This window comes from Emydura macquarii, unplaced genomic scaffold (genome assembly GCF_026122565.2).
Source record: "Emydura macquarii macquarii isolate MOO-44397 ecotype Brisbane River unplaced genomic scaffold, CSIRO-AGI_Emac_v2 contig_1348, whole genome shotgun sequence".
NCBI lineage: Eukaryota > Metazoa > Chordata > Testudines > Chelidae > Emydura > Emydura macquarii.
The window spans coordinates 10,309,470-10,337,138 of record NW_027131485.1 but is presented as its reverse complement, the minus strand read 5'-3'; the positions used below and the strand labels follow the sequence as shown (position 1 = coordinate 10,337,138).

The window sequence follows — 27,669 nt, the reverse complement described above, 5'->3', positions numbered from 1 at the left end:
GGAAAACACGTTGTTTTCCCATGTTAAAAAAAAAAATTCCTACAATTGTTTACTTGAGAAGCTCTAGTGCCTTCCTGTTACGGAGCAAAGGCTTGGAATATGGGGTGGTGCCCTAGTGTCAAAGAGGTGCCTTTTGTGAAAATCTACCCAAAGCTGGCTGTGTTACGAATATTTGAACAATCTCAATTCTCGCATGCTGAGGTGGGTCTTGTTAGAGGCCGGCAGCTACATTCCCCAAAAGTTCTGGGCACCCTGGGCATGTTCCAGCCCCTCACAGCTCCCCCATGTGCGCCATCTCCACAGGGTGACTGCACGTGCTCCGTCCCAGGGATGCAGGGGCTGAGCGGGACTTTCCCTGCAATTGCTCCTTCTGGCTGTCAGAGCTTCACTAGCGCTGGGCACCAGAGCTGAGCGCTTGGAGATTGTCTTGGCTGTGCTCTCAATGCCCTCCCTGCAGCTGCAGTGCTGGTGCCAAAGCAGCATGGAGAAGGAAGAGCAGCCTGGCTGGAATGCAAAGGGGTGAGGAATTGGAGACAGGGTAGGAGCAGAGAGGAGCAGAAGATAGGGGGACAGGAACAAGTGGGAGGGAAGGGGCAGGAGCCAGGGATGGGGGAATGTATGAGGGGAGAGGGGACAAAGGTAGGACCTGGGGACAGGACCAGGAGCAGAGGGAGCAGGTGCGGGGGCAGGAGAACAGGGCAGGGGATCAGAGAGAGATGTGGGTGGATGGGCGGAAGGGCAGAAAGCAGTAGAGGGGACAGGAGCAGAAGGGAAAAGACAGTTATTCACCTTGTAACTGTTGTTCTTCGAGATGTGTTGCTCATAGCCATTGCATGACCCACCCCGTGCATGGTTACTGGAATTTTTTTCCCCTCAGCAGTATCCGTAGGGCCGGCTCCAGTGCCCCCTGAAGTCCTGTGCACATGCCGCGGTACATAAGGTGCCGCTGGCCCTACACCCCCTGTTCCTTCTTGCCTTCAACTCCGACAGCAGGGACGGGGGGCGGGGGATGGGATGGCCACGAGCAACACATCTGGAAGAACAACAGTTACAAGGTGAGAAACCGTCTTTTCTTCCTCAAGTGCTTGCTCACGTCCGTTCCATTGTAGGGGATTCACAGGCAGTACCTTGGAGGCAGGTTTGGGTTCACGGATGAGCTGTCTGCAGCACCACTCTGCCGAAGCTGGCGTCATCCCTGGCCTGCTGAACAATGGCGTAGTGGGACGTAAAGACGTGCACTGATGACCGTGTAGCGGCTTTGCATATGTCCTGAATAGGCACTTGCACCAGGAATGCCGCAGAAGAGGCCTCGCTCTAGTTGAGTAAGTTGTGACGCTTCCTGTAAGAGGAACCTTCGCCTGCTCATAGCAGAACCTCATGCAGGAGGTTATCCAAGAGGAGATCCGCTAGGAAGAGACAGGCAAGCCCTTCATCCTGTCGGCCACGGCCACGAACAGCTGCATGGACTTACAGAACGGTTTCGCCCTCTCAATGTAAAAAGCCAGGGCTCTTCTTCTTCCCACGTCCAGCACGTGTAACCTTCGTTCCTCCTCTGAAGCATGTGGCTTCAGGAAGAATACTGGCAGGAAAATGTCCTGATTGGAATGGAAATGTGACACCACCTTGGGCAAAAAGGCTGGGTGGGGCCTCAGCTGGACCTCATCCTTATAAAAAACCGTATAAGGAAGTTCTGAAGTAAGTGCCCTAATTTCAGATACCCTCCTTGCCAAGGGGATGGCAACTAGAAGGCTAAAAGGGACAGGTAGCCAAAGACTCAAACGGTGCCCCCATGAGCATGGAGAGGACTAAATTCAGATCCCAGGGCGGTAATGGGTCCCTATAAAACCTCTCTATACCCTTCAGGAACCTAGCCGCCATGGCGTGAGAGACCTCCCTTGAATCAGAGGATGGAAGGCTGAAAGAGCGGCTAGATGTACTTTCAACGAAGTAGTGGCTAGGCCTTGAAGTGTGCAGCGCAGCAGGTAGTCCAACACTGTCTGGATTGACGCTTGGTGGGGTGCGACCGCCTGGGCTGCAACCCAGCATCTGAACCTTTTCCACTTGCCTAAATATGACGCCCTGGTGGAAGGTTTCCTGCTATCCATTAATATAGTGTGCACCTGAGACAAGCAAGAGCGTTCCTCTAGGCTCAGCCACTCAGCCTCCATGCCGTCAGATTCCAGGGCTCCAGGTCTGGGTGCAGAAGTCGCCCCCACTCCTGGGAAAGTTGGTTGTGCCAACACGGCAGCTCCAGGCAGGGGGCGACGGACAGCTCCAGGAGTGTCGTGAACCAGTGCTGCCTGGGCCACGCGGGTGCTATAAGGATGACATTCGCCTTGTCTCTTGATTTTTAACAGGACCCTGTGAATCAGCGGAATGGGAGGGAAGGCATACAGAAGCCTCCCCGACCACAGAAGTAGGAGGGCGTCTGATAGCGCTCCCTCATCGGGCCCGTGAAAGGAGCAGAACTGACGGCACTTCTTGTTGGCCTTAAACCCCCACCTTCGGAGATCATATTGGCTACCGACGGGGGCAGAGACCACTCGTGGCAAGGTAAGAAGGTCCTGCTGAGTCGGTCCACTGTAGCGTTCTTGATACCGGGGAGATGTGAAGCCGCAAGGTGAATGTCGTGCCTATCACTAGGTTCCACAGACTCATTGCCTCCTGGCACAGGTCCGGGGAGCGGGGCCTGCCCAGTCTGTTGATGTAATACATCACGGCGGTGTTGTCCGTCAGGACCTGGACTACCTTGCCTCTCAGGAAGGGGAGGAACACCTCGCAGGCCAAGCAGATCACCCTGAGCTCCCTGATATTTATGTCCAGTCCCCAGTCCTCCCTTGACCAGGCCACGTGGGTGCTGTGACCCGAGCTGATATGTATCCCCCCACCCCCCAAGTCCAAAGCATCTGATACTAGAATCACCGAGGGGGCTAGATCTGCGAAGGGAATCCCTTCCATCACCGACCGGGGTCTAACCACCAACCCAGGGAGGCTAGGACTTGTGGGTGGCACAATGACATCCCTGTCCAAGGAGTGCCTGTTCGGGGTGCATGCAGAGGCCAGCCACAGCTGGAGCGGCCTGAGTCTCAGACGTGCGTGACGCAGCCTGTAGGTACACGCTGCCATATGGCCCAGTAACTGCAGGCAAGTTCATGCCATCGTAAGGGGAGAAGCACGTAAGCCCATGATCAGGTTTGATATGGCCTCGAACTGAGCCTGTGGTAGAAATGCCCTGGCCCATGTAGAGTCGAGAACAGCCCCAGTGAATTCTATTCTCTGCACTGGCCTTAATGTGGATTTGTGTTCATTCACCAGCAGGCCCAGATGGTGACAGGTGGCCAGAACTAAGTCCAGACTGGTTTGGACCCGGGCCTGCGACCTGCGTCTGATTAGCCAGTCTTTCAGATGTGGGTAAATCTGAACCCCTGGCGCCTGAGATACACAGCCACAACCGCCGTGCGTCTTGTAAGCATCCTTGGGTCGGACGACAGGCTGAAAGGGGGGGGCCGTAAACTGGTAGTGGGAATGACCCACCAAAACAGGAGCAAACGCCTGTGCCCGGGGAATATCGTGATATGAAAATACGTGTCCTTCAGGTCAAGAGTGGCATACCAGGCTCCAAGGAGGGGATGATGGAGGCTATGGAGACCTTTCTGATGTATCTCTTTAGTCCTCGCAGGTCCAAGATGGGCCTGAGGCCCCCCCTTTTGCCTTGGGAATGAGGAAGTAGCGGGAATAGAAAGAAGTCTCTTCCTCTCCTGTCCACTGGAACCTCTTCCCCAGCTCCCAGTGCGAGAAGGTTCTCCACCTCCTGCACAAGGGGTTGCTCATGAGAGGGGTGCCTGAAGAGGGAGGGGGAGTATGTGGTGGGGGGAGAGAACTGCAGGCTATAGCCCGCTGTAATGGTCTCCAGAACCCAATGATCTGAAGTTATACGGGCCCATGCCAGGTGGAAGGGGGCAGGTCGGTTGTGGAATTTTGGGGAAGTAGGATCCTGGAGTAAGACTGGAAGGCCGTCCTCGGGCGCCCCCTCAAAACAATCGGCGCTGCCCGCTAGAGCACCGGGAAGGTTAGCTGAAGAGGAAGACTGGCCCGGTCGGTGCCGCCTAACGCTTCTGTCTCTGTCCCTCTTTCTGTAGGTCCCGAAGCATTGGGCCCGGTACCTAGGTTGCTGCTGCTGCTGCTGCGGACAGAATTGTCTCCTCGAAGCCTGTGGTTTGTGAAGGCCCAATGAGCGCAAAGTGGCCCTCAAGCCCTTCGACCCGTGGAGTTTGATGTCGGTCTGGTCAGAGAAGAGGGCACCGGTGCCTGTTCCTGGGGCAAAGTCTCTCGGAAACGCTCCAGGGAGTCCCAGAGGTTCTAATTATACCTTCCTCGCAGTGCCTGCGGGTTAGCGAGCTGGAATTGCAGGCTCGCCGTAGAATACATTTTTCTCTTAGACAAATCCAACTTTTTATTGTCTTTGTTTTTGGGGGGTCATGCCAGGTTGTCCTTGTCTGTCCTGCTCATTGGCTGCTGCCACCCCCAGGGAACCAGGGGGAGGGTGCGTGAACAAATATTCGAACCCCTTCGCAGAGACGTGATGCTTTTTCTCCACCCTTTTAGAGGTCGGTGGCAAGGAGGATGGCGTTTGCCACAAGGTTTTAACGACCTTGGGCACCCCTTCGTGGGCTGGCAGGGCGACCCGGGCCGGCGCTGCAGCTGCCAGCACATCGAAGAGGTTGTCCAGTGTTTCCTGAAGTTCCCCTGCCTCTAACCCCAAGCTCGCGGCAATCCTCTTGAGGAGTTCCTGGTGGTCACGGAAGTCATCCAGGGGAGCTGACAGTCCTGTCGTGACCGCCTCGTCTGGGGAGGAGGAGGAAGACTGACCAAGTGCAGGGGGTGGTGGCATCTCCCTTGGCTGCTGAGGAACCGCCGCAGATGTCTCTTCCAGCGGGTCCAATGCCGCCTCTGAGGCAGAGCTGTGACTCTCAACCAGGGGTGCTGGGGCTGCGGATTGTTTCCCCGATGACCTAAGGGAATAGGGCCCCATGGCCATAAGGAACCCCCAGGGATTCCAAAACAGCCATTGAGACGGCCACTGTCCCTCAGGCCAGCTGGGAGCAGCCGGACAGGGATCCTGCTCCTGACCCCCAGGTCGATGGGGCTGGCTACGGTGGGCACTGAGAATTTATCCTCACCCGAGGAACAGGACTCACTCTTTGGCGACCAACAACGGCCCAGGGTGGTGCTGTGGACAGCGGGAGCGGTATCTGGCCTCCTGAGACCTCTGGTGCTCTGACGACCACTGCCTCGGTGACGGGGAGTGTGATACCAGCAACCGGTGCTATCATTCTCTAGACCGGTGCTGGGCCAGAGAAGCCCTTCGGTGGGAGGAAGAGCGGGAATGTCGCTACAGTGCCAAAGATCGACGATGGTGCCGATCAGTCATGAGCAAGTGTCCAGATGCCGGTGACCGGGTTCTGCACCATGAACACACGGGCAAACTCATCAGTGCCGGGGATAGTGATCGGTGCTGACTTCCCTATGGCGAGCACCTGCTAGACCTCGATCGGGATTGGTGCCGCCCTGCCGGGTCCATGGCCTTTGATGCCGGTGACTGAGATCGGTGCCGAGTCAACGCTGCTGAGTGCCTCCAATGTCGGCATTCTGCCTCCGACGATCTTCCCGGTGACGGGAAATGCACCCTCGGGGATTGATGCCTGGAGGAAGGAGACCTTCTCCTTGGCAACCTGGCTTGTGGAGAGGTACGCCAGGGCTCCGGAGAGCGGTGCAGCCATCGGGGGGGATCCCATCAGGGGCTTCCCCTTCGACACCGGTGCCTTCCCTTTCACCTGCTCCATCTGGAGTATTGGCGTCAGAGGCAAGGGCAGGGCTATCAAGTCTCTCACCGCTTGAAATGCCTCTGGCGTCGACAGCACCACGAGCCGCGGAGGCCCTCTTCCACTCCCCGGAGTCGGCTCCCTCGGAGGACTTAGGGTTCTAGGCAGCAAGCCCTGCTCTTGCAGAGCCTGCTCAGCCTATTGGACCTGCGATGGCCCCATGCTCGACCCCGCGTCCTTGGTCTTCTCAGGCGTGGGGGAACGACCCCTCTTCAAGCGTTGTTTCTTCTGCTTCTTCTTTGATGGCGAAGCCGAAAATTGGTGTAGGTTCCGGTGCCAGAGGGGTGCTCTGCACCTACGCAGCGCTCAGCACTGAGAGGGAGCGGGACGGCTCCAAGCCTGGTCTTAAGGCAGCCTCCATCAGTAAGGCCTTCAGACAGATTTCCCACTCTTTCTGTCCTTGGTCTGAACACCTTACAGATCCAGCCCTTGTCCTTCCTGTGCGATTCCCCCTCCCACCAGGCTGTCATAGGGGTCACTAGGTGGGAAGGGCTTGCCACAAGACTTACAGGGCTAAAGCCTGGAGATTGGGGCATGCCCTGCTGTCGAGCAGAGGTCCCTAAGGGGATTAAGTCTTAACTACTAAACGATTTACAACTGTTCTCTAACAAACACACTAACTACTCAATTAACAACGACTTAAGGGAACACTTAACACTAAAAGGCATTTGTGGTAGCAAGCAACGAACACAGTTCCAATAACCGTCAGTGGCAAAAAGAAGAAACTGAGGGTACATAGGGCTGGCGGCGTTTTATGTACCACGGCATGTGGACGGGACTCCAGGGGGCACCGAAGCCGGCCCTACGGATACTGCCAAGGGGAAAAACGTTCCGGTAACGGTGCACGGGGGCGCTCACACACCTACAATGGAATCGACATGAACAAGCACTTGAAGAACAGGGAGAGGCTGGGGGACGGGGGCAGCAGGTCTATAATCACTAGAGAACACTCCCCTCCAAAACCTGGAATTGAACTCAGCATGCCTTTGCTCTCCAGCAAAGAGCAGAGATGTCCACCTGCAAAGTGTGTCTCCATCGCCCTCTAGTGGCAGGCCCATGTAGTCAATTACAGCCTCCTATTGCTACCATTAACTCAAGTGGGGGAGGTCTGTGCGGTGGATCTAAAAGTGATTCATGGGGCAGGGTCAATACAGTTCTAGAGGATGAAAGTTTTGTTTTTTCAATATTTAAGTTTTGAACGAAGGAAATTACATTAAAATACGTCAAACAACATTAAGGTGGCAAAGTCAAGTGCTCAAAAGATAAGAAATGCCAGAATTAAGGCTGCCCATGCAACCTTAACTCTGCCTCCTTGTCCATAATAATACATGTTTTTAATTGCATGATCACACACTATTTTTCCATGGGACCCTGTCTCATTCATTCTCCAAACAGACTGGCTTGGGGACGAGGCAGGGCTGTGCAGTGAAGGAGGCAATTCCCTGCCTCATATTTTTTATAGAAGCTGGAAGGCATCAGGTGAATGAGGTGGGGTTCAGGCAGGGGAAAAAAAGGATGGTCTCATGATTTAAGCAGCTGAATGCTGCCCTGGAGAAATGCCACAGTGTTCCTGTCTGAGGCTGAGCAAGTCACTTAAGTATTTTCACAGGCGACCACTCGGGTCTGAGTTGCAGAAGTGCTGAGTACTCACAACAGCAACAACTACAGTCCATGGGAGCTGGGCTCTGAACACATACAGGGCTACAAAATGTGAGGTGCTCCAAAAAATCACACCAGTTGAGCAACCAATATTAGCTGATGCCATTGATGATTGGCTTGAATCTCTGTGCCTCCTTTCCCGCTGTGTAAAATGAGGATAATACCACTCCACCTCCCCTCACAGGGGTGTTGGGAAGATAAATCCATTAGCACCAGTAAAGAACAAAGATAAGAGCACTCATGGAACAGCCCACGAGGAAATTAATAATTGTGTCTTCAGTGCAGGATGGTGGGCAGGAAATAATGGATGGAGTCACACACTGAAAGATGAGGCTAAAAAGAAAGTGACTAGCTTACCCATTCAATGAACCCTGTCCATCCTGTGCACCAAACAAGGCAGGGTTCCTGGGAAAAAGTCATATGTGATGATATAATTTAAGGCTGTTGTTATGCATATGGACAGGGGGCAGAGTTAAGGTTATGCAGGCCACCTTAATTTTGGCATTTCCTAGCTTTTGAGTGCTTCACTTTGCCACCTTACCTCTCTTTTTAGCATAGTTTATTCCATTTTAGGTAGTGCAATTGAATATAAAATGACCATGAGGGAAGGGGCTCACGAGGAAGCACTGGTGGCTAGGAGCCAGGATTCGGTCCTCCACTCTGCCACAGACCTTGGGCAAATCACTTTGTCTCTCCCTGTGCTTCATTTTCCCAAGCTGTAAAATGGGTGTAGATCATACTTGCCTCACTAGGCTGCGACACTGCTTGCAAATCCTTGCATGGAAAGTGCAAGCTGTTTGTACAATTATGGCGGTACAATTACGAGACACATCCCAGCAGATAGGAAATACGGACGGGGGTTGGAAGGAGGGGGAGATTACTAGCGTGGGCGAATTCCATTGTTCTCTGCCTGCTAAGTGTATTCTTGTGCAGTGTGGGCAGCTCTCCTGGGTTAGCTGGATGAGGATGGGTACAAACATTAGCTGCAATCCCTAGTTTCAGCAGTTCTTCCTTTTTTCCCCCCGTGTCTTGTTCTATTCTTCCCTCCCACTCTCCCTCTCTCCAACCCTCTACGCACAGCTGCAACTGCCCCAGGCTGACAAGTGCTGAGCGCTGCCTCCTTGTCCATTTTTCCCCTGGAATATGCTTCAGCAGGATTTTTCTTTTCAAGCAGACAGTTTCTCTACTCCCTGCAAGCACAGCAAGGATGTTAATGGGAGAGCAGCATGCTCACTCTTCACCACTTGGCCCAGCACGGCTGGGCAAACACAGGGCATTTGTGCACAATGGTTATTACACATCCTCGTGGGCAGAAGCCATGTTTCGGCCCTCACCCTGCAGCACAGGTATCCTTCCACTGGGAAAAGGTGCTTCAGGCCAGGGCCCCCACATGGGGGGGGAAGGGTACACTTTACACTGGCTCAGACTACAACCCCCCTTATGTGTGTGGTAGGTGGCCCCTGATACAAGTTCATACTGGGCCTGAAAAAATTATGCTTGGGCCCTGCTTCAGGCCAGGGTGAGCTCACCCAGGGGAGGGGATTCTGGATTTTAGAATGAGCTGCACCTCACCCCTCATGCAACACACGAGAGTTAGACGCAGGTGTCCGGAGCAGCTCAAGGCGCTGGCCTCGAGATCTGAAACCAGCCACTCTAGCTCAGCAGCTTGGATCCAGCCTAGGCTACCTGGTGGCCCAGGTGAAAGGAGGGGCTAATCTCCTTTCATGTCCTCGTGGCCAAGGGAGCACCCAGACGCCATCCCCACAGCCCGCACAAACCCCTAGGGCCTAAGGCAGCGTGGGGATCGTCTCCTGCACAGCACAGACCAGAGAATTGCCCCAAACAGTTCAGTCACTCCCCTTCCCCGCAGCAGCAGAGAAGGCAAGGATGGAGAGAGCCACAGAACCTGAACTCCTTGGCCCGTCCCCCCAGCCAGAAGCTCTTTGCAGGGCTGCCAGACTCCAGGTTACGTAAAGGCGGCTGGGGGTGTTTGAAAGGGGAAGGCAGGCTCCTGAATGTGTCCGCCTCAGGCCACCCGTCTCCAGCACCTGCCTGCTCCCCCCAGTCCCGGGGGCAGGAGCTTGCTAGCTCCCTGACCCGTTCTGCCAGGAGGCTTCCCCCAGCCGGCCTCCCTAAGGCAGCGACTTGGCCACAGTCACCCGGTGAGTCAGGGGCTGCGGGCTCGGAGCTCAGGGCTCGCCTGGCGCTGCTGTATCACACGCCGCTCCCCCAGAGCTGAGCGTCCACACGGGGGAGCCCCAAGGCTTGGGACCTTCCCCAGCCTGCAGCCGCCTAGGAGGGGCTGGGGACAGGGGAGCAGCCACGTACCGGCACCCGCTGAGCTAAGAGGCTTTTCCGGCTCCAAAGCCGAGTACGGCTCTTACTGTAACCCCCCGCTGGGCTCAGGCGGCCCTGTTCTGACCCCCCCCCCCGCACCCTCTGACCGGCCCCGCTCGGAAGCAGCCAGGGCAGGGCGCAGCAGGGCACTCATCCAGCGAGCTGGAGGCAGGCGCGCAGCACAGACGAGCTCGGGCTCCCCGCCAGGTCAGGCCAGGCCACAGACCGAGCCAGCCGCCGGCCCCTCCGGGGAGCAGCCCTGGCCGCCGCCGCCCTTCACGCTCCCTGCCGGGCCCCGGCTGCTGCTCTGCCCTGCCCTGCGCCTGCCGCGACCGGGCGGTTTTTTCCACTTGGCCACGGGCGGGGCGAGGCGGATCACTGGGCCTAGGTAGCGGCCTCCCTCCCTGCGCCCGCCCGCCCGCCGGAAATAGCAGCGCCGCGGCAGGCCGCCCGCGGGCCGTACAGTCCCTGCCCCCCGCTGCCCCGCCCTCTTACGCGTCACGCCCAGATGCCATGACGTCAGGCTGCCCGGATGACATCACACGCGTGGAAGGTGGCTCGGGTCTGCAGCACTCCACTGCCCTGCTGGGCGGGGCTCGCAGTCCCAGTGACACAGCGTCTCTTGCCCGCTGGCCAGATTCCCGGCCACTCGCACCTGCTTTAACCCACCTGGCCAGGGGCTCCTCCCCGTGCCTGGTACCCCAGGGGCTAGGGGGAACATCGGCTCTATTGGTCACATGGGCTGTGTCTGTGTCTCGAACTACGTCACCGGCACGACTTCCTGTGGGGACGGCCCAGTAAAGGGGCGGCAGGAGGGAGCCCAGGCTAGGAGCACAGCCCTGCCCTGCCCTGCCCTGAGGATGGACGGATGAGGTCTCCTCATGCCTCTGCTTGGGTGCTCAGCTGCAGCCTCAGCAGTTCCCCTCTGAAGAGGCCCCGGGAAGCCCGGCCCGCCCTCCATCCCCACCGCGGGCCGCCTGCCGCTACGTTGTGCCACCGGCGCTGGCAGAAGATGCTGGACTCTTCAGCTGCAGCTGCGATTTCAGACTGTAAAGAAGGAAGGGGCCGAATCCTGGATGTGCAGATCCTCCCCCTCCCCCCCCACTTCTGCTGCCTTGGGCTCTTCTTACCTCCGCCCTGGGGTCCTCCGCCACCCGAGGGGAGCCTCCTCCCTCTCAAGGGCCTGCCTCCTGTGCCCCCTTCTGAGCAGGATGTTGGCAGAACCCCTGCCAGAGCCTGGCCTGGCTGCAGGGGTCACTGGAGCAAGGGGGGGCCGAGACCTCTCCCTGGCCCGCATGCGCTCAAAGCCCAGGCTGGCAATGGAGGCTGAGCACGGAGCCAGCGATGCTGCCTGGCAGGGCACCACGCCAACCCCAGCCCTCCCTGGCTTTATGTGACACCCGCCCCCCCCCCCCCCCCCCCCCCCCGCTGCCCTGGTCTCCCTTTTCCCCCTATGCCCACGTAATTCGCAGCAGCCTCCTTTGCTGCACAGATCTGGGGGCTCCTCAGAGCACTCCGCGGGAGTGAGTGGGAGCCACTTCACCAAGGGGAAACTGAGGCACAGCGACCTGCCTGTGGCCACACAGCAAAGCGGAGACTCCAGCAGCCCTTGCCCTTCTCCGCGGCTCCCAGCGGCCCTCCGCGAAAAGAAACACATCAGCGGAAACTAAAAGGGCACCAGATCCTGCGGTGGAACCTGCCTCGCTCCCCTCGGGCTTGTCTCTGCTCCTTTCGGGGCTGGCGGCGGGTCTGAGCCGGGAGGAGGGAGGGATGCCTGGCCTGGCAGCCATCCGCCGGCAGGAACGTGGTTTCCCAGCTGTCCCTCGCACTGGGGTGCGTTGCTCACAGCGGGGCGGGGGGAAGCTCTCCTCTCTCCTCTCCCCAAGCTTCTCAAAGCTGCTGCAGATCTTCTCCTCCCTCCAGCGGCCGGGCTGCAGCAGCCGGTGCCCTGCCCTTCCCCTGCGCTGTGGGGGAGCTGGATTCCTACAGGGATTTCCTGGGGAATGTGGGGAGTGGGCCGGGGGCCGGCGGGCTGCATTGTGTGTCTCCCTCCCTCTCTCCCCTGGCTGCCGTGCCTGCTTCTCCAGCCTGTCCTAGTGCTGCCCTCTAGCCAGGGGAGGAGCTGCGGGGGGCAGGGCATGCGCTCAGCGCCCAGGGCTGGGCTCAGCCTTGAAATGGAGAATTTGTCTGAAACTGATCAGCGCTGGTCAATTTCAGACAGATCCGCAGGGCTGCAATAAATCACTCTGGGAAATAACACCCCTTTACACACACCCATCCATCCACCCACCCGCCATCCCTCCCTCCCTCCTTCCTTCCTTCTCCTCCTCTCTTCCCCTGAAACAGGCGATCACCTCTGATCCGCACCCGCAGCCTTTTGCTTTCAAACGACTTACTCCCCGGCCTCCCCCCCCAAAAAAATAGCCGGAGGAGGAGGAAAAGAGACGCTTCCATCTCCCTGCACCCGCAGCCCTGCTCGCTTTGCACTGCAAGCTCCCTCCCCAGCTAGGAGTCTGCAGCCTGGAAGAAGAGGGATTTATAGAGACCAGCCCCTCCACCCTCCTTCCCCAGGACGGAGAGACACGCATCCAGCACTAGAGGCAACTGCAAACATCCTCGAGCTCCGGAGCTGCAGATGTGGCGAAGCAGCCAACGGCCCAGGCGCTGGGGGTGTCCAAGGGAAAGCAGCCCTTTCTTCTCCCAGGCGAGCTCTCCGTCTGCTTTTGCTCCTGGATCTCTGTGGAAAGCTGCCCTCCCTGCTTCAAAAATTTGCAGTCTGCTCTGAAAATTCCGGTACGATCCTCCGACACCCCCTGCTCCCCCCCCCCCAACATCTTAACCCCGGCAGGAGACTCGGACAAAGCAGCGAGGAGCAAAGGATTTCTCATCCCGGTCCCCTGTATAAAGAAGGTAAGGAAATCTGCTTCACGTTCAGTGCCTTGGGCTGTGATGTTTCCAACTCTTTGTCATGCTGTTTTCTTGTTGCTGGGTGGGGGCGAGGGGTGGGGGGGTTGTGCAGATTGCAAGAGATTGGTTGCAAATCTCCTGATTGTTTTAGGAGGGGGGATCTTCGGATGGATATGTTTGAGCTGGTCTTATTTGGGGGGGGGGGCAGGTTATTAATAAATGCAGTTTGTATGTTGATTCAGTAGGTGCCACTCACCTTGTGCCATTGTGAAACCTCATATTCCTCCCCCCCCCCCCCCGCCTTTATTTTAGATATAAAGCAGAAAAGTTCAGCCTGAAAGTTTTGCCTCTCCTCCCTTACAGACATTTTTGGAAACAATTATCAGTTGCAGGAGGCTGCCTTTATCTGGAGGGGTTTATTCTGGACTGCAGGAGGAAGTTGAGTGTCATGGACATTCATTAAGTGGAAGCAAACACTTTCTAGTAAGGGCAGGTTTCAAAGGAAACCCCCCAACCACCACCTAAAACTACCAGTAAACAAGTAACCTAACACCCACCCCATTTCAGTCTGGGTCTGGGTGCCCAGGGCTGCTGAGATTGACGAAGGAGTCACCCCTGAGTGACTCTGCCTCTTCTCTTCCTCTTGGAAGCAGAAAGGACATTTCTTTCTCTGCCTCTGACAACAAGGGCTAAGCACTTCAGCCACACTGGGAGAAAATGCAGGGCGGTATGAATAAAATGGTGCTAAATGGAGGCTCCAGCTGCCAGGGCCCGTAGCTGCATGAATTAAAAGTGATTCTTCAGATAGGATTGGAAGGGAAAATAGATATTGCAAAGTGAAGAGGGACCCTGAGGTGCCTGCAGAGGCAGGCCCAGTTTGTGCATCAATAACTTAGTCCTCAGCTGGCCTAGAGCCAGTTTTGAGCCCTGCAGTTTTTCGTATGTCTTGACAGAGCATCACAGATGTGCAGGGTGCTGCCCAGAGAGAGTGGCCAGGACCCCTGCCCCGAGCGCTTACAGTCAAAGTAGGCCTGAGTTTCCCTTGGTTGGCTCCAGCAGGGAGTTTCTGGTGCTCATGAGGAGAGGAAAACGAATGGGAAACTGGGCTGGCACCGTCTGCCGGGCACCTGCTGGCACGGCTGGAATTCCCAGTGCGCGTTGGGCTGAGGCGAGGAGGCTGCAGAGGATTGACCCTGTCCCCCGGTCAGGTCCCTTTGACGATGTGAATGTGAGAGTGCGACGGCCAGTGTGACAGTGTGGTGGCTAGTTCCAGTGGCCCACGCTTGTCTGTTGTGCCTCTTCCAAGGAGAGAATGAATCCAAGGCCGCTGGACTGAGTGCCCCTCGCTGCAGCGCCCTCTGCTGCAGGTGCAGATCGCTGAGCTGGAGCGCAGCCACAAAGCGGGTTTGCAGTTTTGCACTAGCGGCAGGTCCAGCCGACCTGGTGCAGTTTGGGAATTGACCTGATGGCTCTTCAGGAGGTGCAGGTGCCTGGATGCTGTGGCCCTGGGTGTATTGTTCTGCACCAATGAAGAGCCACCTTTGGCCCCATGTGGTTTATAATGCTCCCTGGCTTGTGCTTATTTGGTCTCTTAAGCTAAGTAGGGTCTGCCTTGGCCAGGATTGGTATGGGAGACATCCAAGGAGAGAGGAGAAGAGGCAGGCTGTGGCGTTGCTGGTTCATTAAGAGGGTGTTCTTGCCTTTGAGCCAATATTGGACCAATGCCCCACCTTGGTGCTACAGGACATCTGCTTGTCTTTAAGTAAAACCCAGTGCCTGCCTGTCGTCATGGTGTCTTGTGGCACTTTGCACCACCAAAGGGGCGTCCTGCTCAAATCCCAGCTGGGGTAACTTCATCCTGCCTACTTAAATTCCCCTGGGGGTTTCAACTGGATACGACATGCTTCCCCACTCCCTGAATTAAACTGTAGTGTTGCTGTGCCCCTTTAAATGGCTTCTGGGTTCCCCTCCGGAGGTGGTAGCATTTCAGTGGTGGATGGTGTGAGTTGAGTGCTTGGAGTCTTATGGAGGCAGCAGTAACAAGCAACTCCATTGGCGAGGCTCTCAGGGGACTTGTCCTTCCAGCACAGCTACAGACTGGGGACCCATGAGCTAGGCAGCAGCTCTGCAGAAAAGGACCTGGGGGTAACAGTGGATAAAAAGCTGGATATGAGTCAGCAGTGTGCCCTGGTTGTCAAGAAGGCTAATAGCATATTGGGCTGCATTAGGACGGGCATTGCCAGCAGGTCACGGGAAGTGATTATTCCCCTCTATTCGGCATTGGTGAGGCCGCATTTAGAATATTGTGTCCAGTTTTGGGCCCCCCACTACAAAAAGGATGTGGACAAGTTGGAGAGAGTCCAGTGGAGGGCAACCAAAATGATTAGGGGGCTGGAGCACAGGACTTATGAGGAGAGGCTAAGGGAACTGGGCTTGTTTAGTCTGCAAAAGAGAAGAATGAGGGGGGATTTGATAGCAGCCTTTAACTACCTGAAAGGGGGTTCCAGGGAGGATGGGGCTAGGCTGTTCTTGGTGGTGGCAGATGACAGAACAAGGAGCAACGGTCTCAAATTGCAAGGAGGGAGGTCTAGGTTGGACATTAGGAAAAAGTTTTTCACTAGGAGGGTGGTGAAGCACTGGAATGGGTTACCTAGAGAGGTGGTGGAATCTCCATCTTTAGAGGTTTTTAAGCTGAGGCTTGACAAAGCCCTGGCTGGGATGATATAGCTGAAGTTAGTCCTGCTTTGAGCAGGGGGTTGGACTAGATGACCTGCTGAGGTCCCTTCCAACTCTAATATTCTATGATTCTATGAAATCCCTCTCGTCAACACCTCAGTGATGGACCAGGTGCAGGGACGCTGCAGAGGACAATTGCCATTTCTCTGATATTGGTATGGTCAGGTTAAGAAAAGCTTGAACCATGAGGCCTTTTGGAAATCTCGCCCTGGCATGCTCCGTTCTTTGGCCTCCCTCTAGCTAAAAATCCACAGTCCCCAGACCTCAAAGGTCACCCCTCCCCCAATTCCATGCTCATGGGCTCCCCTTCTTCCAGGGAAGAGATGTTTTAAGCTTTCTGCAATTGAAATGTGGAAGGCAATTAATCGTAACTGGATTGATGCCACACACTGTTCCTTAGCCCAAATGCTCAGGCTGGTTCCATGGCCCAGCCCCTTAGCCCAGTTAAGCCCAGTTGGTTTAACAACTGTAACTTTAATGAGAATCAATGGCAGCAGTTTCTGACTGGGGGGCGGGGGAGGCAGAGCTGGCCTGGGTTTTGGGGCAGAGATGAGGCAGCGGAGCTGGGGACAGCTGTGCAGTGGGATCCAAGGAGGCTCAGCCAGTGCCCGTCCTCACGCAGCCCCATACAGCTTTGCACAGCCCGGATTTCTCCCCTCCAGCCCCCTACTCCATTCTGCTTCTAATGTGGATGGATATTGATGCAGGTACCATTGGGATAACTTCCTATGGTGATAAATGCTTATTTCTTATAAAAACCTAGGAAATTCCCCCCGCCCCCACTACATTTTGCAAACTGACTGGGGTGGTTGCTGAAGCGGGAGGGTGATCTAGAGACCTAGGTATGTGTCACAACTCAGCTCTCAGCAACTTGGGCAAGTCATCTAGTCTCTGGGCCTCGTTTCCCCACCACACCTCCCGCGCCTGGCCACCGAAACACTCGCACGCTCCCTTCCAGTAACATATGTCCACTGCAGCCTGAACTCCGATCTGCAGCATCCTTCACAGCCCGACGGCACGATCAGCACCGCACGGACGTCTGTGGAGAGCATGTGTTGCTCAGGCTGGGTGTGCGATGGTGAGAGGGACTGGCTGGGTGTATTGTGAGCTGGAGGTGAAAGAGGGTCTGTGGGGAGGCTGGAGGGTGTGTGAATGTGTTTACCTTGCATGGCGTTTGGGTGGCCAGGCGTGGGAGTTGAGGCTGGCCTGGGCGTTTGGGTGGCCAGGCATGGGAGCGGAGGCTGGCCTGGGCGTTTGGGTGGCCAGGCATGGGAGTGGAGGCTGGCCTGGGCTGTGAATGTTGGCTTTAGCTGACGATGTCCTGGATGTTCAGGGATTGCGTTGATAGGAAACACAGGTCAGCAACCTTAACAGCAGGTTAATGACGCCCCTCGTGGGGCAGCCACCGTATCTGAGCGAGGGATGCCCTGCCGGGGTGCGATGAGCACATATGCTGGATGGCCACTTTACTCCCCCGTAGCTGTGGGAGGCCAGCGCTGTGTGTGGCATGCGTGGCAGGTAAAACTAGTTGAGAGCACTTCACGTCTTCCTTGGGAATCGTGTCTCCTTCCACCTGCAGAACCAGGCACTGGGTTTGCAGAAGCCCGACTGAGCAGGGCCCAGGGAGAGAGTGAGAGAAATTAGCAGTAACGGGGACCTACAATCGCTCGCTTGTCCTTAAAACGATCACCCGTGTGTACTGGTCTTTTGGAGCCTTTTGGGGGTTGGATCCATATTCGAGGAAGCCTTTCTCCGGCAGGTGGGTTTGAAAAAAGACGGTGGCTCTTTAACCCGGCTCAGGAGCTCGGGGCGGGAGAGCCTGCGTGGGCGGCGGGACTGGGTGAGGAAGGCAGAGGTGCAGGATCTGGCGCTGCAACGGGCAGGGGGTGGGGTGCCTGGTGCTGCTCTCCATTGAGAAATGTCAGTGAATAATGATCGTCCTGCCCTGGGGCTTGATGTTCTAGTCCATTTGCTGACCGTCTCCCTCCCCCTGGGGTCCGCCCGGCTTTGGCACCCCGATCTTGGGAGGCGACTGCATCGTGTCCCAGAGTTTGAACCCCTGGAAGCGCTAAGGCCCGTTGCCTTCACGAGCTCCAGGCAGCACCTTTCTCCCCTGCAGATCCCCTGTCAAGAGCAGGGCCCCCAAGCTTCCTGGCCGGGGAGAGGAGTCGGCCTTGAGATGTTACCACTCCCACTCCCCTGGCCAGATGGTGCCAAATGCCAGTTTGCTGCTGCTTTCCTTTGCTGCCTGCTCACTGCGGCGTGCTGAGCTCCCTCTCCGGTGGGTTGTCCACCCTCCCTGAGCCTGAGCCGGACCTCCCCCACTTGGAGAGCCCCAAACCCCTCCTGCTGGGGTGAAAACTTCCCTGAGTCTGCCCTCAGGCTACTCCGCTCATGAACCGGTTCCAATCTGTGTGCCAGGTTCTCCCTCTTTGCGCCTTCCCCCCCCCCCCATTCTCCTCTTCGGGCAGTGCTGGCCAGGGGCCTTTCCTTTCCTGGCAGGGATCCAGATCGCTCTGTGGTTTGGCCCTTGCTTGGCTCCCAGCCAGGGTTAAAAGCACTGGGGAACAAACAGATGGATGGAGTGGGCGCTGTGAGCTCACCAGCCCCCTCCCTGTCCCGGGCTCCCTTATACCCTCAGCCCAAGGGAGCCTCCTTCCCCACCTGACCCTGGCGCAGGCTCTGTTCCCAGGCCTTGAGGCGACCTTCCCTGGACACGCTGGCTCTGTTGTACCGCCAGGCGCTCTCTTGGCCCTCTAGCCCCAGGGAGAGCCCTGCCTGTCCCGTGCCCGCCTGAGCGAGTGCTTGGCCACTCCCGTAACTACGCGTTAGTGCCGCCTCCCCCGCCCCCGCCGGTAATGAACTGGCTGGGGACACCGTCCGGAGCCTTTCCCGCACCGAGGCCCAGGAACATCTGCCTGGCGGCCGGGCCCGTCCTCTGGCCCTGCCAAGGTGCCGGGGGAGCTGCCTGTGAAAGCCTTAGCCCCTGGCACATCCCTGGGCCAGCCTGTCGAGACGCAACGGGGCAGGCAGGCAGATACCGGCCAGACTGCTGCCCTCACGAGGGCTCGGCTGACGGCCCTGGGTGCCAAGGAGGCGGCCAGCTGCTAAAAGGTTTCCTTGTTTGAGAGGCTTATTCTGCAGTTCGGGGCCGCGTCCTGCTCAGCACCTGAGACAAGCCTATCTGGCTAATGCACAGCGCGCTGGGGCTGGGGCGAGCAACCACCCGGTCAGACCAGCTGTGGAGTGCTGCCCCCGGGCGGGACACCCTGCTGTCCGAGGAGAGAATGGTTCCCACTCTGCCCAAGCCCAGCCTCAGCACAGGGCCCAGGGGTCTGCGGATCGTGCTGGGGGGTCTGAGGGGCAGCGGTGGAGTAACCCTTTGGCTGGCAGCCGTGCCCCGTTATTCACAGTAACCCTTTGGCTGGCAGCCGTGCCCCGTTGTTCCAGGCGCCGCACAGTGAAAGTGACCCTGTCCACGGAGCCGTGTCGGACAGAGGAAGGGGTCTCACCCCACTGGCCAGGTGGGGAATTGAGGCCTGGAGAGATGAAGGGACTTGCTCAGGTTCCCTCTGGAACCTCTAGCATAGCTGGGAATGTGTATTAGCCACAAGAGTGGCTGTCCTTCCACTGCGCGTGCCAGAGACTCTAGGCCCCTGTGACTGACTGTTGTGAGACCCCAGCTCCAGCCGGTCAGCAGTCGCTGGGCGCACCCGCTGGGATCCAGGCCGTCCTGGTGGCTGGCGTCGCTCTGTACGCTCCCCTCCTGCGGTCAGACGCTTCCGTTCCCAGCACCGGCAAAATTCTGCCCAGTGTCTTAGAAACAAGCTGCGCCTTCTCTTGCTGCTCCCCCCACCCCGCTGCCCTCGAGAGGGGCTGGTCTGTTTGTGGGCCGGCCAGGGCTGTTCGAGTAGCGCGTGGCAAGAGGGGCACAGTGGTGTGGAACTCGACCGTCTGGTGACCCCTGATGAAATTCGTGTGTAGACGCATGGGGAGAAGGAGGGGCTCCTGGTCCCCCTTCCCCATCATCCAGTGACCCCCGGCCCCACGCTTTCTTTTACGCACAGTGACCCCGGAACGGTTTGCGCCTCTAGGGAGCAGAGCCCAGTTTGCAGCCAAGCCTGATGAGGGCAAAGGGCGGAGAAGAGCGTCTGGATATTGCCCAGCCAAAAGCCCATGGAGTGTGGGATCATTTGGGGCTCCCAGGGGGCTAGCAGGGGGCACATACCCGGATGAGGGAGAGACCCATGTCAAAGATCAAACCATCTGCCCGCCTGCCACGTCCCCGTGCCTGGTACCGGGAGATCGTTGCCTCTCGCCGTGCCCACTCGAGGGCTCTGCAGCTAGCGGGGGCAGTGGTTCCCCCTCATGACCGAGGCCCAGTTCTGCCCCCCCCCCCCCCCCCCCCCGCGAGCAGGACACTGTCCGGTTCAACAGCCGGCCCTGCGGCGCTGACAGGCCAGGCTGCGGCCCATGCCCCAGCAGGGCAAGATAGCCAGATCTTGGGGGCTCAGACACGTCAGCCAGGCCAAGCTCAACCTAACCCGTGTCACCCTGTGTCCAGCTAATTCCACGGAGGGGTGGGGTTCTGCTCCCCTGTCATCCAGGGGGTTTTTCCAGGAAAGCAGAGCCGATGAGGCCTGACTTGCTAATGGAAAAAGCAAACAGCAAGTGGACTGCTCTTAGCGCTGTGGGGTTGGCTTCCGACCACTGCCCTCCTGTACCAGGGCAAGCGTGTTCTTGCTGGGGGCCAGCTGGATCCCCAGCCCCTCACTTCATGCTGGGATTGGCCTTCTTGGCATTACTGGCGGCGATGCCCGCTGCCCCTTCAGGCCTCCAGCCCCCACCTTTCTCGGGGCAAGATCCTCCGATCCCAACCGCCAGTCGGGGGCTGCGGCTGCAGACCCCTGGGACTCGTACGATGCCCTCCGTGGGTCTGAGTTCACTCCAGCACCTGCCGTCCTGTTTTGCCAGGGGCAGGGGCAGCTGGTGCCTAGCCAGGACTCCCAAAGCCAGGGGCTAAGTGCTCCAAACGGCAGCGTCCAAGAGACCGCAGCTGAAGCCACGGAGCAGCATCCTGGCGGGCCCGGCTTTCCAGCTGCTCACTGCCTGCAGGGCCTGGTTCTGGGCCCAGCTCCTGCCTCTCACTTCTCAGATCCAGTGAGTCACCCTCTCCCCAGGCCAGGGCTCCGAGCCCTGTTTGCTGAGCCAGGTCAGGTCAGAGCAGGCCAGGGGTGGGCCAGGGGCGGGGGGGCTTTGCATTAATTCCCCCCTTCCTCCCCCATGATGTTAGTGCCTGCAGAAAGCCTCCCTTCTGTGACCCATTTAGCCAGGAATGCAATCCCGGCTGTGGAAAGCGGTAACACAACAGGCCTTGAATATTCCAGGTGTTCATCAGGTGTGTGTGTGGGGGGGGAGTTGTCCTGCAGCCCCCCCCCACCCAGTCAGAGAAGCAGGGGAAGGTGCTAATGAGCAGGAGAAGGAGGGTTCAGCTCCTGCCCCCTCCCCTCATCCCCTTTCCCTTCCGGAGCAGCCTGCATGTGAGAACGCGGCATTGCCCCCCAGTCACCCCCATTCCCCACTGCTCCCCTAGCTCCAGCATGGGGGAGGGGGTGTCCCTTGGCCCATGGCGTGACGTGTGGCTGGTCGCCATGAGACAAGGGGCACGGAGCACCCACCTGGGTCACCCAGGATGCAGCGCAGGCCGTGGCTGGGAGCAGATTTCCAGGGGTGCAGCACACTCCCCACCAGAGCCCACAGGCCCTGCCCCCCGCCGCTCTCAGTACCCCGACACTAGGGGTCCGGGGCCCCTCTCTCACAGAGGCCTGTGGGACGGGCGCGGTGTGCAGCCTGGTCTGCTGCTGCCTGGGCTCCTGGCTTGACCGGGGCGCCACCCATCCATGTCCACATGCGCTGGCCATGCCGTTCGCCTGCCCAAAGGCCATTCCCAGCGCTGCCGCGGTGGCCGGAGCTTTTCAGGGCACGTCGCTTTCTTTGTGGGGGTTTGTGGGGGAGGAGGGGCGCAGAGTCAGCCTGGTTCTGTGCCCCGCCCTCTCCCTCTCCTGATCCGTGGCTCAGCTGGTCTTTAACTCTCTCCCAACTCACCTGTCATGGCTGGGGCGATTCCTTCCTGCCCCCTCTGGCCAGCAGTTTATGCCCTGGAGCATGCGGGTGGATTAGACCCTGCTAGGGATCGGAAGCGCCTGCAGGGTCTAATCCACAGCGTAACCAGCTCTCTGGGAACGGCCTTCCCTCCCTCTCCACGCACTGGCACACCAGCGCAGGATGAGGACAGTCCCTGTGTCTTTTGGCCCTTCCCTTTTTCTCTCTCTTGCTATTTCTGGCTGGCTTCACGCTGCAGCTGTGGCTTCACAGACAGCTTGGGGCCGGCGGGCTCCCCATTGGCAGGAGCCCAGGTGAAGTGTTCAGGATGCCGCTGGCTCGGCCTCGGGATGGCGCCCACCCGGGCTGCCCCTGCCCTGGGGAGGAGGAGGGGGGGCATGAAGAGGACAGGGCTGGCCGGGCTTTGGCTCTCCCGGGATATTTGAGAGAACGTGGCCACGCCTGCAGAGCTGGCAGCCGCTCTGCTGTGGGGCAGCCATATTTGACCTTCAACTGAGGGCACGGATGTTGCCCCGCCCCACCGTGGGTGCCAATGGCTTCCCCCCACAGCTATGCACCCTGTTCCAGCCCCTGGAGCCCACAGCCAGGCACTGACTAACTTACACCCCCCCGGACCACTGCGGCAACCAGCAGCACGTCAGGACTGGTGCCGCCCCCAAGCAGGCGGGCATGGGGGCAGCTGGGCTGGCTGCTCATGCCCCTCTTCCCGTGAGCAGCAGCCGTTTGAGCTGGGGGGTCGGAGGGGATGGGGAGAGGCAGCATGACGCTTAGGAATTAGCCCCCATGCCAAGTGGGTGGAAACGGCACTTGCGACGAGGGGGTGGGTCACACGAGGGCGTGGGGCAGGGCTGGGGAGAATGCAGCCTGGAGAGCGTTCCCCGGCGATGGAGCTGGCATGCAAGGGCTGGGGGTGGAGGAGGGCTCCATGGAAAGTGAAGCTGGCTCAGTGTTAGTAATGGGGCCGCCGGGTGGGAAGAGAGCCCGTCTGAACTCAGCTCCTCTCAGGATGCAAAGCAGAGCCTGGGCTATTGCCCGCCTGTGGGCGGGGCTCTCTGCCACGCTGGTAATGTGCCAGGAGCCGGAAGGCGGCACCGAACTCCCCTCATTCCACCCCCCCACCGGGGCAGGTGGCAGCCACTCTCACAGCCAATCCGGCAGTGCAGCCCGCGGGGATGCCGGGGCCCAGCCGGCATCGCTCTGTCTTTGTCTCCCGCAAGAGACGGGCCTGTGATCTGCGCCCGCTGCAGCTGTGTGGCAAAGCACCCTGGGATGCACCCGCACACCTCGCCGTGGGGCCGGCGCTGGCTCCGTGGGTCAGTGGGAGCCTGACGCGAAGCTGGGGGGGGAGACTTGCAGGGGAAGCACTGCTGTCTGGCCTTTGGAGCTTTTAACCCACTTGGTGCCTGCGTATGACCCCTCCTGGGGAGGTGCCAGGCCGTCCCGCGAAGGCAGAGTGCCAGGGGCTGTCTAGAAAGCCAGGCTGGGGAGTGGGATCTGCCTAGCAAAGGCCCCTGCCTTATGGCCTGGCCCTGTGGTCACTGTGCCCCAGGGGCTGCTGGACAGAAGTGGGTGGGCATGAGGGGGGCAGAGTGCTGCCAGGCCTGGGAGGAGAAGGTCAGTGGGGATGGGAGAGGACGAAGCTTGGTGACTAGTGGTGGAGGGAGATCTGGGTTCAGGCTGACCGTGGGAAGGGGGAGAGCCCAGCGGCTCCTTGTAGAGACTGTAGGAAAGCGTCGCTGGGCAGCTCTCTGGGGCAGGGACCCCCATGCCGCAGGCTGTTTGCACTGGGGCTGAGCCGTGCTGGTTCCCTGCTCTGGGCCGTGTCCTGATGGAGGGCGGGAGGTGGCTGGGCTGAGAACTCATCAGTGGCTTTGTCTTGGATTTTGGGGGACCAGCCCTGCCCCAGCCGCTCTACACAGCGGAGCAGATGGGACCTTGTGGGGCCCTGCCACCCGACCCCTCTTTTACACCCATGTGCCAGAGTAGGTGGGTAGGGCACGGGGCCAACGGCTGCTCTGCCTGCGCTGGCTGGAGTATTATAGTAACTCCCACAATGCACTTTTCGGGGTTACCCAAGTGTCCGGGGTGACTCCCTAGCCCCGGCTGTGCCCACCTGGGAAAACTCTCCCCAGCCGCTGGTCCTTCCCAGGGGTGGCCAGCAATTTACACATCCCCTCGAGTGTCCATCCCTCGTCCTCTGGACGCACCCGTCTGCTGCCCCCGGGGAAGCAGGGCACCCACTTCTCTTTCACCTCGGTCCTGCAGGAGGTCCTGTGGAGGGGCTGGTCAGACACAGATGTCACAGGCTTGCTTGGGCACGTTTTGGGCATGTCTGTGTCACAGGCTCCTTCCAGACATTGAAGAAGAACAGTCCCTGCTGGGGGGGGGGGAGGGTGGGACTCACGGTCAAACAGACCGAGACAGACACAAAGGAGACAGAAGTTATGGAAGAGGGACAGCAATCGGGGATTTATATCAGTCACTGAGATTCCCTGCAGGCAGATGTGGGTCTTCCAGGGTGACTTTAATGGGCAGAGAGCTGGGGCTCAGGGGATCCCCCATGTCGGGGACCAGTGGGAGAAGGCAGGGAGGGACTGACAAAGAGGGGACAGGCCGATGGGAAGCAGGTGGGGGCAGAGTGAGCTGGGCTGGGAAGGGGGTGATGAGACGCCTGGATTGAGGGGCTGGGCGGGGTGAGCGGATGGATTGGCCAGGAAGGGGCTGTGCTGGCTGCAATTTGCCTGGGCTGGTGAGGGACCCAGCGTGCTGCGGAGGGGGGCAGGCCTTGGTATTAATGCCCCAGCACTGGAAGAAATCCGCCCGTCAGGTCTGGATGGCAGCTGTGTGCTCGCCACCAGCCGGCGTCCGCCCCAAGTCCCACCCCCACAGCCGCATCCGCTGCCAGCTTCGGTGCCCAGGGCTAAGACCACACTGCCTGCCGAGTGGGGTTTGCATCCTGCCCTTTGGCAGGCTAGCTCTGGCTAGCGCAGGAGGAGCAGATGCAGCCCTACAGATCCTGGGCTGGCATTTAATAGCCTCATGGAGCGATGCTCCATCCTGGGAGAGGGGCTGGGAACTGGCCCAGGTAGCTGAGTTTTTGGGCTGCAGGCAGAGGCAGAATGCGAAGGGGCCTTGGCTATCGCAGCTGAATGGGGCTGAGGGGTGACGGCGGGCAGCGGGGTGAGTGGGCACATATCGGGTCATGCCAGCCTGGAGCAGGGAGGTGAGAGCTGCTTCTGGGAGGAGGAGGCTCCTTCCTGGGCCCCACGGATCAGATCCTTAGCGGTATTTAGGCCCAGACTTCAGTGGGGTTAGGCTGATCCCTCTGGAGATCTGGGCCCACCGTACCAGAAAGGGACGGAGACCCAGCGCAGGGAGCCCAGCAGCGAGTAATGGAAATAAGTGGAGAGGCAGACGGGGCTGACTTATGGGGAGAGAGGGTTCATGTGGGGGGCCCAAGCGGTGCCTAGGGGAGGAGCACGGTCATGATATTAACCACAGGACCCATCTCACCGGCAGGTCTCCGAGCGCTGGCCAGGGCTGAAAGTCATGTGCTGCGGGGTGTGTGAGGGTGGATGGGCACCGGCGCTGGGGGCTGCCCGCGGGGACACTCCGGCCTTGACCCGATGGCAGACGCTGCCGGTGGTGACGCTCTGAATGCACCAGCTCTTGTCTCCGCATTTGGCCAGGGCCAGCTCTCTGAGGAAGGCATCTTGCCGCGCAGACCCGCGGAGGCAGCGTTGCCTTGAGGTCGGAGCACGGGGGGAGCTGGAGGCTGGTTCCATCTCTGGCGCTGATGTGAGCAAGTCACTGCGTCGTTCTAGGGCCGGGGGGCCCCGCCGGTCCGGGCGGGCGGGGCTCTGCTCACCGGGACATGGAGATCCCTGCACCGAGGGCGCTCTGTGATGGCGACGTGCCGCCCTGCACCTGTGTCAGGCGTCAGCTGCAAGTGACCGGCCCAGAGGGACGTTTGCAGACGTGTAGGGACAGTCTGCCCGTCCTGCTGGAGCAGGTCAGATTGTGCAAAGGCCTGGGGGAGGGGCACCGGGGAAGGGGCTGGCACGAGGGCAGGGCATAGCACCGACTCCTGGGGAGAGCCCACCCGTGGCCCCTGGGATGCCTCGATGAATTGTATCCCGGTTCTGGGCAGGTGGTAGGCCCACCAGCTCCCCGCCCCTGGGGGCAAGGCTGGAGACCCTCTGAGCCCTGGGGTGGACACTCAAAACCACAGGCTGCTTCTGAAAACGTTGCCCACTCAGGCTAGCAGCCCCCAGGCCCCGATGCCGAGTCACGGCCCAGGGGATTCCCAACCTGAATCAAACCCATGGGCTCTGCTGAGATCCTTGGGTGGGATTCCCTCCTGCTGCAGCCCCAGCCAGTCCTGTGCCCGGCGGGGAGCTCTCGGCTCTTTAGTAAGTTGCCACGGTAGGAGATTGGGATCTGCACCGTCTTGGCCGCGTGCGCGCGCGCGCAGGGCCCGATGCGGCTCTTGGTGCCATGTAGGATACCTCTGTGTGGCTACAGCCAGACTGCGCCTAGGAAACGCCCACGTTATGGACACACCCAGCTTGTGACAAACCCGGGACCCAAGGGGCTGCCGGCTTGGAGTGCCCAAAGAGCCACTTTTAGCCTGGCTCCTTAGCTTCCCTTAGTCACTGCCTGCCCGCCAATGGGACGGAGAGTTGCTGTCTGCTGTTAAACTGCTGCCCTGTCCCAGCCCCGAGGCGGCTGCATTTCAGTGGTGGCTGAATTGATTTCTGTCCCATCTTGGGTTTTCCCCAGTGCTTCAGGGAAGACCCCGAAATGGCAGCAAGCAGGATTCAGGTCATCGGAGGTGCTGCCAGCTGCAGACTCTGACGTCTGCCCTCACCATCCCGTGCTGACCTCAAAGCCTGCAGAGCCAGCGACCCCTGCCCTTCTAGACCCCATTAAGGGGAAAGCAGGCATGCAGCTGGGTGCAGACGGAGCTAGCCGGGGCACAGGCCCTGTGCGGGACTTAGGGAGGATTCAGCTGCTGAGGCTCTGGGATTTCCAGGGCAGCCCCTATGGGGTGACACCAGCTTGCTGGGAGAGCAGGATGCCCATACTTGGCCATGGAAGTGCCCGCCCCCCACTGCACTGCCCTGGTGCATTCCCGTGGAGCCATGCTGTGATTTACTGGGGATCTTAGGAGCTTCCACACACACTCCCTTGTCTTCAAGGACTCCGCAGAGAGCATCTGTTTGTAGGGCCTCTGCAGAGCCCGGGCGCCAGTGGAGGTGCTGGGCTTCATTGCCAAGTGGATGGCAGCTGTCAGGTGGCACGACTGTTCTGACCCAGATCGGAACCAGCAGCCTTGGTGTCCTGGGGGCTGGGCCGTCCCGGGCCCCCACGTTGGTATTTCGAAGCAGCCAGACGCAGGGTGCAAATGTCTAGGGGGAGGGGCTAGGACACGTAGGGGGAGGGGCCAGGACACGTGGGGGAAGGGTAATTTCTCCCCTAGGTGAGTGGGCTGCTTTGGGCTGAGCACCTGGCCTGCCCTGCCCCTGCCACATTCCCTGTGCCCACGGGCTTGGCATGAACGGACCAGAGCAGGCCGCGGCCCCCTTTTTTATAGGCCCCGCTCCCCCCTTGTGACATCTGCCTGTCTGACGGAGGGGCAGGGCGCTGCTAGCATTTGGATTTCAGGCCGCCTGGGTCCAAAGCCAGCTTTGACCCACAAGTAAAGTGAGTCTGCTCTCGGGCTGGTCACGTCACAATTTCCCCCTTTGTTCGGGAGAGCGCCAGGCTGAGGGGCAGTGGGGCACCCACAGAGCTGGGGGGCAGGACCTGAATAGCAGGAGTGCGTGCAGGTCTAGACTGGAGGGCATTGGCAGAGCTGGGTGGGGACCCTTAGACTGTGGGGCACAGCTGGAGGCTGAAGGGTAGCCCAGGGAGCTGTGGGTCAGGACTGAGGGGCAGCAGCAGCCCCTAGCCACGCTCTGGCCCCCCTAGGCCGCTCCTGCTGCGGCGGGCATGGCAGGCAGCGGCGCCCGGGGGGCAAGGC

The 27,669-nt window shown here is 59.2% G+C and overlaps 1 protein-coding gene across 1 annotated transcript in view; it reads left to right on the top strand.

Annotated features, from left to right (window-relative positions):
• Positions 1–11,721: 11,721 nt before the first annotated feature.
• GLIS2 (GLIS family zinc finger 2) overlaps positions 11,722–27,669 on the top strand; it is a 31,209-nt gene continuing 15,261 nt past the window's right edge. The window contains exon 1 of the mRNA XM_067551112.1: positions 11,722–12,788. The gene's annotated coding sequence lies outside the window, so the exon portion shown is untranslated. The remainder of the gene's footprint in view (positions 12,789–27,669) is intronic.